Here is a 12,312-nt window from a genome sequence, read left to right as displayed (position 1 = left end):
CTGACTTTGGGCGGACAGGGACTGCAGAGAGAGTACAGCGGTCGGTGAAGGAGCGCGTGTGTGGCACGGAAATTGAACTGATGGCTGTGGGTCTCCGCTTATCCTGTGTGCCCTAGGGATTCTCACACGGCGCTGTGGTGGCTGTTTATATTTAATCTTTATGTAGTTTTGTATCTTGTTGCTTTTTTGGTATGACTGTGTGGTAAATCAAATTTCACTGTACCTCAGTACACGTGACAATAAAGGACCATTAAAACCATTGAATGCAAATGAATGATTTCATCCCGTGATTTCATTAATGATAATTTTAATTTTAATGTCTTAATACCAAGGCGGAATTGAAGACCTAACTATTGGTGCACTTGAATTACAAATGTTGCGTGTGTGATTTCCATTCTATGTTGCCCAGTTTTTATCACTGTTTAGAGGTATTAATCTCTTGTTAACTTCCTTAGGTGCTGGAAGACTTGAAGGAGAAACTTCGTGAAAAGGACGAGGCACTGCTGGAAACAACACAACATGTGGACGTACTGCAGAGAAAGCTCGATGAGAAGAATCGGGAGCTAGCGGTAAGGAAATCATTGTTTGCTGCTGTGTGAATCTCTATTACAGGGAAAGATCTCTGCAACCAGCTAAGGGATTCTGTTGTAACTGGCAGTGAAATAAAAATAGCAGGGAGCCTCTTGGAAATATATCTGTAAATATGAAAAAAATAGAAGATTTTCTTTTATATGAATCTCCCCATTCTTTTTTTCAAAATCAGTTCATTAACCCTTTTATGATCTGTTATAGTGCAGAATCACAGTTTATGTGGAGCCTTGCAGCATTGTCATTCTGGTTATGACAGGTTGTTGGCATTGCTGATCTGTGCCACCAATTTTTTTCAGCCGTGACCAAGATCAGAAGAGATCTGATATTTAAGATGCCAACAACACATGAGCTCTTGATTATAATGCAACAGTGTCACTATTGATTATATCGTTCTTCATTTTCCCATCCCCTAGTGGGAGAGTCTAGGACTAGAGGTCATAGCCTCAGAATTAAAGGATGTTCGTTTGGGAAGGAGATGAGGGGGAGATTCTTTAGTCAGAGGATGGTGAATCTGTGCTTTAGCCTTCTTAATTACAGCGCCAACCTTCCTGTTCATCGCAGTGTGAGTCTATCACCTTGACTTTGCATCATGTGAATTTCACTCAGTGAGTGCCTCCCCCGTTTGCCCTGTCTCCCGCCTGCATAATGGGCTGGTGAAGGAAGCGATGTGTATGTGTGTGTTCCACTCTGACAGTCGCCGTTCCAGTTGCCGGTTTTTCAGGTGACTGCCGGCAACTTGACAGACGCCTGACAAATCGCCTAAGTGGAACAGGCTCCCGAAAGTCTTTTTAGTTTAATTTGGCTACTTTTTAATTTTTTAGGAGTTGGTTAAAGATTTGAGGACGCTTGAGGACGAGAATGAAAATCTCGACGAACAAGCCTCTGGCTGAAGACTACGCCACCCATATCAAGGTCCGAGATTTGAAAGAAAGTCACAAGGCTGATTTAACAAATCTCAAAGGTAAACACAGCACTCAGCTCCGTAAAATCAGGGAGAAACATGCACAAGAAACATCACAGAAAGATCAGTGCTGTTTACAACTTCACAAAGATCTCCAACTTTTAGGACCTCACGCCAAGTTCTGTGCACCCCTTGCAGAACAGGCAACTGGTTCTTTAAATTATTTCACCGAATGGAAGATTAACGAACTGGAAGGTAATTACTCAAAGTTGACCTGTTAATATTTTTGGCCATAAATGGTCCTACCGCAGATTTGTACATCTGTCGTCTCGTGGTAGGGAGTAGGTTTGCCCTAAAATATTCTAGCATTAGAGGAATGGAGTGGATTTTATAACAAAACATTACTTCATTTTTGTTTTGCCATGTAATTATCTCGTCCATGTAACCTCGTGAGATTTTGTGTATGCAAATTGGTTGCTGTAATTCCCATATTTTATCACTGATCACACTTAAAAATATACTTCATTGGTTGGTAAATGGGTTGGTACATTCAGTGATCAGGAAAAGTAGCGTGTTATCTAAGTTTTTTTCATTCAGGTATTCTGGTCAGATTCCTTGATCAGAAGATAGTGATGTTTAAAGGATTCAAGAAAATAATTATTTGAGAAGCATTTGTGAAAGTCTGCCAAATGGCTGACAGGAACACACAGTAGTCATTTGGACAGATTCGTACAGATGCTTTTCAAAACATTCTCTTCTTGAATCCTTTAAACATCGCTATCACTGAATTTTAATTTTGAGAGGATGCTGATAGTTAAAACATGACATCGTGAAGGGCGGCCTGGTGGCGCAGCGGTGGAGTTGCTGCCTTTCAGCGCCAGAGACCTGGGTTTGATCCTGACTGTGGTGCTTGTCTGTATGGAGTTTGTATATTCTCCCTGTGGGTTTTCATCCAGGTGCTTCGGTGTCCTCACACTCCAAAGACCTACAGGTTTGTAGGTTAATTGACTTGGGTTAATGGTAAATTATCCCTAGTGTGTGTAGGATAGTGTGAGTGTGCGAGGATCATTGGTTGCCACAGACACAGTGGGTAGAAGGGCCTGTTTCCACGCTGTATCTCTAAACAAAATCATTTGAAGACATTTTACCATTCACAATGCCCTTGTCGGATATGGTACATCAAAGTATTTTAATTTCAAATAGCTTTTAATGAGAAGACCACAGAGCAACCATGACACTTCATTTATCATTGGATAGATATGTAAATGGAATTACCATTTTGCCTGAGCAATCTTCAAGCTTAATGAATTGTAGCATTTCAAGGATATTTGATGATTTAAAATGCCGGTAATTAGTAGAACATATGATTTTCACTGATTTCCATTAACTGCAGTGGAAACTATTGCAAACTGTGGAGGTATTGCTTTTTTTGCAACAAATATCAGATCATTATGGGTGTTTTTTCCTTTCTCTTTCTTCAAGAACAAGTGAGGCTTCTGAACCAAGAGGCGGAAAGATCGGAGGACAGGTCCTTGTCAATTGAAGTTTCGTTCCAGTCTAAAATCCAGCAGATCCAAGAGGAGCTGGACAATGTGCAGGTACCCCAAATATAAGTCCCTTGCACCTGGTGACGATTAACTGAATATTGATCTTTGCCATTTACCTGATATGAAATTACTTCATCTTTTCAAAAAAGGAAAATTGATGGTATGATATACCGTGAGTTGTTGAAGCATTATAGGAAACAATTTAAATTTTTTTTTTACATAGTTAGTTATGTACATTGTATATTTTTCATCTGGGCTCAACTGTATGAAGGATTGCTTCCCTACATTTCACTGCTCACTCCATTCCGTGTAGAACCCCTTTCTGAAGAGTAAGTGACATGGGATAGATGTGAGCCTGCAGGAAAATTCAATCATAAAATAGTTGTGGTAGAATGGAGCTGTCGGCAGTGGCACATTAAAAGTATAATGCATGCTAAAATTATTTCGAGAGTCATACTGCTCAGAAACAGGCCCTTCAGCCCAAATTGCCCACACTAACCAACATGCCCCATCTACACTAGTCTTACTTGCCTGCAGAGTCATAAAGCAAAATATTGAATCTAGAATTTGAATGGTGGCTATTTCACAGACCACCAGAAATCCCTTGGCTTTAATTGACACTAAACTTATTTCTACCCAGCTTGTTTCTGCTCAGAAGCTGCTGCTGGAGCACAAAGATGTGGAGATTGACTATGAAGGGGAGGACGACCAGTTACACCTAAATGTGAACTGGCCACAATGCGTCGAGGCACAAAATGGTGTGTGTATAGGATGACTTTAATTGGGTAAGAAGGAACTGGGGATGCTGGTTTACACCGAAGAGAGATACAAAATGCTCGAGTCAGCAGGTCAGGGAGCAATCTCTGAAGAAAAGAATAGGTGATGTTTTGGATCAAGACCCTTCATCAGACTGAGAGTCAGGGAGGGGGAAATTAGAGGTATGGGGAGGTACAGAACAAAGCAGAGCCTGCATCGATGACTGGGGGGGGGGGGGGGGGGGGGGGGGGTGGAGCTGACAATGGTCCATTGTTGGCTGGGGATGAGGTGATAATGAAGGAATATAAATGGTGACATTAGCAAGTGGACTAGGGTGGGGGAGAGACGGGGGAGAGAGAGAGACTGGAAGTGTTATTTGGTTAGAGGTCCTTCATTCTCTTGTGTAAGAAGGAACTGCAGTTGCTGGTTTAAACCGAAAATAGACACATAAACCTGGAATAAGTCAGCGGGACAGGCAGCATCTGTGTAGAGAAAGAATGGGTGATGTTTCAGGTCAGGGACCCTTCCTCGTTCTCTTTATTGAAATGGTGATACGTGTTTTCTTAGAGAGAAGCTTCAAACAATATTAGAAGAATATGAAGATCAATACTAGTACGCGCAAGTAGGTTTAGAACAAGTTACCAAGGGAGCAACTTCCCAGGTTGAGAGAATTTGTGATGCATTTAATTCCCCCACGTACAATCTTAATTCCAAGTGTGCGCATTCTGCACAGATTCAAGAGTCTCAAGTATCCTGCTAATTAATATTACATTGCATTTTACAAATAATTTAATGTTGCTTATTCAGATTATTTTTTTTAAATGGGTAATTTAAGTACATTTTTGTTTTGCTCTTTTGCTATCATCATCCTTACTGTTTGGCTTGATGCTTGCATCTGAGGGGTGCTATTTGCTTCCACACCAGATGGTTTCTGTATGCATTACCACACACCTTGGACATGGAGAAAGTCTACTGAATTAGCTGGTGTGGTTGGGGACCCAACAGAGTATTTCCTGACTTTTTAATATGGTTGGGGAATTTTACCTATTAATATTATACGGTCATAAGGAATAGTAGAATTAGGTCATTCGGCCCATCAAGTCTACCCCACCTTTCAATCATGGCTGATCAATTACTCCCTCCTAACCCCATTTTCCTACCTTCCCCTCATAATCTCAGACGCCTGTACTAATCAAGAATCTATCTATGCCTTAAAAATATCCACTAACTTGGCCTCCACCGCCATCTGTGGCAAAGAATTCCACAGATTCACCACCCTCTGGGTAAAGAAATTTTCCCTCATCTCCTTCCAAAAATAACGTCCTTTAGTCTAGACCTAAAGGGCATAGCCTCAGGATAAGGATTGGCTTCAAAGCTGCAATAGACAATAGGCAATAGGTGCAGGAGTGGGCCATTCGGTAATCCCTACTCTTTGTTACCTGTCTGCCAACCAATGTTCTATCCATGTCAGCACTCTAGTCCTAATACCATGTGCCCTAATTTGCCCACTAATCCCCCATGTGGGACCTATATGAAATGCTTTCTGAAAGTCCAGGTACACTACATCCACTGGCTCTCCCTTGTCCATTTTCACAGTTACAGCCTCAAAAAATTACAGATTAGTCAAGCATGAAACCCTTCGTAAATCCATGCTAACTTGGGCCGATCCTGTTACTGCTATCCAAACGTGCCGCTATTTCATCTTTTATAATTGGCTCCAGCAACTTCCCCACCACCGATGTCAGGCTAACTGGTGTATAATTCCCTGTTTTGTCTCTCCCGCCTTTCTCAAAAAGTGGGATAACATTAGCTACCCTCCAATCCACAGGAACTGATCCTGAATCTATAAAACGTTGGAAAATTATCACCATGCGTCCTGATTTCTAGAGCCAGTTTCTTAAGTACACTGGGATGCAGACCATCAGGCCCTGGGGATCTACCCAACATCATTTCCTGCCTAATGTGGATTTCCTTCAGTTTCTCCGTCACCACAGATCCTCTGGCCACTAGTACATCAGGAAGATTGTATGTATCCTCCTCAGTGAAGATGGATCCAAAGTACTTGACATTTCTCCTCTGAGGGTTGAGAATCTTTTGAGTTCTTTACCCTCCGGAGCTGTGGGTGGAGAACCATTCAGTATATTCAAGGATTAGCCAGCTAGAATTTTACACTGCGGGAAAATTGAGGGTTATGGGGATTAGGTAAATGTTTAAATCAAATATCAAATCAGCCATGATCACGTGATAGAATGAATAAGGCTCAAGGGCTGATTTTTTAACGTGATAAAAGTTTCCAATTATCCAATTCTACAACTTGCAATTCTAATGACGTAACAATATGTCTTGAAGGTGTACATTAAAAGGAACAAGTCTGTGCTTCATTGCCCATAGGTCCATTTATCTTAAAGACAATTAAAATAATTTTACTTATATCTGAATATCACTGAAATCATCAAATCATTTCCAGCAGAGAATAAAAAATGGTAAACTTTTTAAAACTATATTTTTCACATTGAAGTTACGTTTTTAATGCTTATCACACCTCTGGTCGTCTTGCTGAATAACTCTAAACTTCAAATCAGCTTGCTATTTTGTTAATCAAATATGTCCGGGAGGCAAACATAGAGAATCATTACTCTTGTATCATGCCGAAGCACTTCTGTTTCTTATGGCATCAAGCATCTAATTGGCCAGTTAGATGAGTGGATGGTGTTGCTTTGTGTGTAATGTGTCTGTAGATAAGTGACTCTGAATCTGCAGAGGAACTGATGAAGTGGCGAGAAACGGTTTCTAAGTCAACACCGAGCCATGACAACGATGAGTGGACTGTCATGGATTTAAGGATGAATCAAGTTGAGGAAAAAAGAGAAGGTAAGTTGTGGTGCTCTCTGGTTCTCACTTGGAACGAATCATACAGTTTACTTTGTTTTAATTTAAAATATTTAAGAAGTGAATGACTTGATTTGATCTTGATGACTTGAAAGTCGAGTGCACCACTAATTGGGGATCTGTTTGTTGTCCATATTTCAGTCGAGACAAAGGCACTTCACTAGCTAAATTGTGCTGTGACTTAATTGTTATTCACAGAAAATACCCTGCTCAGAAGTGTCGATGCGCAATTACTGTGGAATATGATTTGCCATTGATCATTCCCACCTTCCTATACAACATTTACCATTGCACAATAGTGAATGTTTGGCCTTCTTTGCATGAGGCCATAAATTACTGTCTTTAAACGTTCTTTGGTGCTTTGTATGTTGAGTCAAATTTCATTTTGAATATCCTTTGCAAATCACAAAACTCCAAATCACAAAACAGACGGGAAAATTATTTTGCCACAATCATTTCACTTTTAATATTTGCTAATAAGTTAGTTGGCAAATGCATTAGCATATAGTTTACATCCCACCCTCCCCAGAACTGATATTCGGTTTATTTTTACGCCCAAGTATTCGTGTCCCTCGTTGAAGTAAAAAAGTATCTTGCCATTGACAAGCTAATGATTGCTGTGTGTCTTGCCTGTTTGTGTCTATAAGCCAGTGACATTTCTTCCGCTTGGTTTCTCCAGGGTAGATTAATTGTAGACAGAATATTTATGAAGATAGTTGTGGTGATATGAATCCCTCAGATTTTGAGGTTGTTGTAATGTTTAAATGTTTTTAGTTATTATATTATGAACGTGGGAACTTTGGATTTTGGACGACTTTGGAAATCATGAAGGTGTCCCAGGGTTTTGAATACTGATACAAACTATGGTGCTTTGCAGCCTTGTCCACAACAATCCAGAGAAATCTACTTGAATGGATGACATTTCCTGGATTTGCAAACTGGTTACTTCTGCTATCCATAATCTGATGACCCCTAAACTAAAGATTTGGATGATTTCTTGCATAAATATTTCATAATACACACCACTTTAAAATAATTTTAATTAAAATATTTCTGTATTTCATTAGACATCTTAATTTTGATCTGATTCTTATTTAGTTCTAATTAAAATATGTAAATGCTGATTAAACATATCGCACAATGCGAGGCGAATTCGACCAACGAGAGTGTTGTCCGATCGTAAGCAGCAAGGGAGTTGAATGTGTTCTTTGATGTTTGGAGGAATTAGGGGTGATATTATTCAAAATGCTAAACATCTCAATGGAGCCTGACTGTGAAGATGTTGACATGTTCCCAGTTGTGCCTGAGTCTTGAACATGTGGATAGACACAAAATACTGGAGTAACTCAGCGGGTCAGATCAGCATCTCTGGAGAAAAGGAATAGGGGATGTTTTGAGTTGGGACCCTAGTTACAAGATAAAGAGACACTGAAATATGTACGAATTTGCCATTGCGAAGGGTGGTGAATCTCTGGAATTCTGTACCCTGAAATTTTGTTTGGGCTGAATTTTCTCCCCTTGTTCCATCCATTTGTTTAGAACAAATGTTGCTTGTTAGCTGCGACAAGCTTTCTTTTATTTGTGAGTCGCTTTAGTCCTTGGCTCTTTTACACCCTTAAGCCTCTCATGGCTCTTATAATTACTTACAGCAATGCTGAATTGTTTCCGTAATTAGTTTATGATGACAACAGATGGTTCAAAATATTTTGCCTAGTATGAGGATGTAATTAGAATGTGTTGTGCAGCACAGGGATGGGCCTTTCATCTCACCAGGTCCATGCTGATTTTTGTTTCCCATCTACACTTATCTCATTTACCTGCATTATATATGTCTCCTTCTATGCTTTTCTATTACGTGTTTGTCTAAAATTACTTTAAAAATATTGTAATTGCATTTGATTCTGCCTCCTTTGGCAGCAAGGTCCAGACACAAAGCCCTCTCGGGGGAGATAAATAAACTTTCCCTCAGATCGCCTTTACAACTCCCTCTTCTTACCTTAAACTTATGTTCTCTTGTTTTGTAACTCTACCATGGAAAAAAGATTTTGGCTCTCTACCCTGCCTCACACAATCTTACATACTTCTATCAGTCACTCCTTAACCTTCTCACTCCAGGGAAAAAGAGCCCCATCCATCCAGTTTCTCCCCATAACTAAAGTTCTCCAATCCAGGCAACATCCTTGTGAATTTTCTCTCCATTTTCTCCAAATCTATCGCTGATCAGACTGTAGAAGTGTGGCCTAACTCGTGTTTTGTAAAGTTGCAATCAAACATCCCAACTATTATATTCTATACCCACAACTACGACGGCAAACATGTCATATGCTTTCTTCATCAATCTGGTGCCTTGCTAAATTTTGAGAACTTTGGACTTGGACCTCTAAGTCTCTATTCATCAACATTCATCAGTGCCCTGACCTAAGTCCTACAACCATTGTTATTTCCCAAATTCTATCTGCCTGTGCTCCGGCCAACTTTCCATATCATCTATATCCTACTCTAACCTTGGACAAATCTTCTCCCTCTCCATAAACCACCAATTTTCATGTAATCTGCAAGCTTATATCCTACATTGTGATCCAAGGTGTTATCACCAAACAACGGAAATCTCAGCTGTGATCCATGTGATACCACAATAATCCCATCAGATAAAGATCCTTCCATCACTGCCTTCTATTTAGATCCAACTGGCTAGCCCACCTTGCATTGCATGTGCCCAAATCTTCTTCACTCGCCTACCATGTGGGACCTGATGAAATGAATGCCCTAGTAATGCACTAAAAGGGGGAAGGGGGAAACTGCTTTTCAAGTCCCTACCTGGTCTGAGAGGCTGCCTTCCTCCGAGCAGCACCTTCGACCTATCCTCGCGGCCTACCAGCGGGTCCTGGAGCGACGTTTTCTGAGGGGACCTGGCCAGAACCTAGGCTTTGGCGGCGGCGCAGCGCTGGAGCGCTGTCACGGAGCGGGCGGAGCGGGCGATGCCTTGCCTGGGTCACCGCGCTGGAACTCCAGTATGCTGGGACCGCCGATAAAAACATCGTGGAGCCGTGGTTCTGTGGAGCGGTCAGCTGCGGCGCTGAACTTTACATCTCGGAGCCTGGGATCTCTCGCCGAGATCGCCAGTGAGTGAAGCTTCGTTCAGCGCGGTTTGTTGGCCTGGAGGCCGCGGTCTCCGGAAAGAGGGCGGTCGTTCCTGGCACCCCAAGCCGCTGAGGGTTCTGCCGACGCCGGAGTACCATCACCTGGCGAGAACGGCCGGGAACATCGGGCCCCGTAGCGGCTACTGTGGAGGCCTCAATAGGCCTGACTCTGGGTGGACAGGAGGATGGGGACTGGACTGTGTGCCTTCCCGCACAGTGGGAGCCTCTGTGGGGGGATGTTTTATGTTTTAATGTTAAACTTCTTGGATGCTGTGTTGTATTTTTATTAGTGTGCTGCAAGGACATCTGAATTTCCCCTGAATAAGGGGATTAATAAAGTAATAATCTAATCTAATCTAATCTAAATGATTAGTACATTCCAGTTAAAGTTACTGCTCATTTTCCAAAATTGTTATAAACCCCAACTAAAATATACTTTCATTGAATTCTTTAGTTAATTCAGTACTCTAATCATGTTATAACATTTAGCTCTGCATTAAACTTACAATAGAATACAATACAATACCATTTATTTGTTATTATTTGAACCTCTTGAGGTTCAAACGAAATTTGGTTTCTGCAGTCATACACACAAGAAAAATGAACCAAGGCACAACACAATTTACACAAACATCCATCACAGTGAATCTCCTCCTCACTGTGATGGAAGGCAAAGTCATATCTCTCCCCTGCACTCATCCCGATATCAGAGTCAAAGCCCCCGGCGGGCGATGGTAAGTGTCCCGCAGCCATTAAAGCCGCGCAGGGTGATGTAAGGCCGCGCTCCGGGTCTTAAACATGCAGCAAAATTTCCAATTACATACTTTAGAGTGAGATTTTATGAATACGCACGTTTCACTGATAGACTGGGAGGTTTATTTAACATAGGCAAGTGGGGTTAATATAGATGGCATGATAGTCGGCACAGACACATTGGATGGAAAATGGCATGTTTCTGTGCTGTACAACTCTTTGCACTATTTAGTAAAGAAAGGGAACACTGTTGTAACCCATAGTTTATTCCATCCATTACCTGATGTAAGTAAAATGAACCAAACTTCCTTATAACTTTTCAACGCGAAAGGATTTATTTTTCCCCTATATTTACATTGGTAATTGCAAATGTAGAACACTTAACTTTTTGTCCAAATGGCCACGACACAGGCTTCACACACAATGGATTTGCAGGTTAAATGACAAATCTGCCTCTCTTGATAAAATACTGAAATTATATCTATATGTAAACCAGTATTGGTATTAGTTGTCTCTGGGATACCAGTGATGTTAATTTAGCTTTGTTACTGCAAGCTTTTAAAATTTAAAGCCAGCCAGCCAGCTGCAAGGTGTTTTAGCCCAGTCAGAAACTAACACCTTAACTTGGGGAAGCCACAAGGTAGCGATGGTCACCAGGGTCCAATCAGTCCATATTGTGTCTGTGTTCATGCTGTCTTTCTGAATGACGTGTCTTCCTGTGGCACAACACTGATTGAGGATGACTGGTTCTTTCTTGACTGCTCTGATCCAGATTTGATCTCAGAACTGCCGGAGCTGGAGGAGGAAGTGTGGGATCTTCAGACACAAGGACACTTTCAAGGATGGACAAAGCAGATCGCAGCTGGCCAAAACCTTATGGTATGTGCTCAGTCTGACAGTTTCAGTTTAAACTTGGATTTTATATATCTGTGGAAATTTAATGCTTGAGTTCACTCGACATTTTACACTGTTATTAATTTTAAGCTTTGCCAAGGTTGAATGAAATATTTTTCTGTTGGGGGGGGGAGCAACACTGTGGCACAGTGGTAGAGTTGCTGCCTTACAACACCAGACACCCGGGTTCGATCCTGGCCACGGGTGCTGTCTGTACCGAGTTTGCACGTTCTCCCCATGACCACGTGGGGTTTCTCCGGGTGCTACTGATTCCTCCAACACTCCAAAGGCGTACAGGTTTGCAGGTTAATTGGCTTGGATAAAAATTGTAAATTGTCCCTAGTGTGCAGGATAGTGTCTGGGGTGATCGCTGGTCGGTCTGGACACATTGGGCCGAAGGGCCTGTTTCCCTGCTGCATATCGAAAGTGTAAAGCCTTCATTAGTTTTGAGAAGGTAAATATATACCGAGGTTTGCTAAACTGAAAAAGCCTTCAACTCAATTTTCAGTGCCATTATAAGTTGGACTGAGATGGCTGGCCTCATACAATCAGAAAGCATTATATCATGCACATGTTCAATTTCTAATATTAAAAGTAAAATGACAAACAATAGAGACAGATTTTGGAAATCACTGACAAATCTGGACAGTACACCAATATTTGTAATTTTACCGAATTTACCCCTTTATATTTATTAACATTTGAATAGTTCAACATAAAGATCAGTTTTAGACATAATGGGCAAAAGGACGGCTTCTGGCGTTGTGACAACCTGATTAATTTTAACTCCCAATTTTTATGTTTGGTGTTCATAATCATTGGGTTCCACCCAGTGTGCACA

General features: G+C 41.2%; 1 long non-coding RNA gene across 1 annotated transcript; it reads left to right on the top strand.

The window, feature by feature from the left end:
• Positions 1-3,659: 3,659 nt before the first annotated feature.
• Positions 3,660-11,409, top strand: LOC116966247. Its single transcript, XR_004409938.1, has 4 exons — positions 3,660-3,797; positions 4,365-4,417; positions 6,534-6,666; positions 11,350-11,409. It is a non-coding gene; the product is annotated as an uncharacterized LOC116966247 (long non-coding RNA).
• The last annotated feature ends 903 nt before the right edge of the window (positions 11,410-12,312 follow it).

The sequence above is a fragment of the Amblyraja radiata genome, chromosome 36 (assembly GCF_010909765.2).
Source record: "Amblyraja radiata isolate CabotCenter1 chromosome 36, sAmbRad1.1.pri, whole genome shotgun sequence".
In the NCBI taxonomy this organism is placed as follows: domain Eukaryota; kingdom Metazoa; phylum Chordata; class Chondrichthyes; order Rajiformes; family Rajidae; genus Amblyraja; species Amblyraja radiata.
The sequence above is the reverse complement of the archived record's forward strand: the minus strand, read 5'-3'. Positions and strand labels throughout refer to the sequence as shown.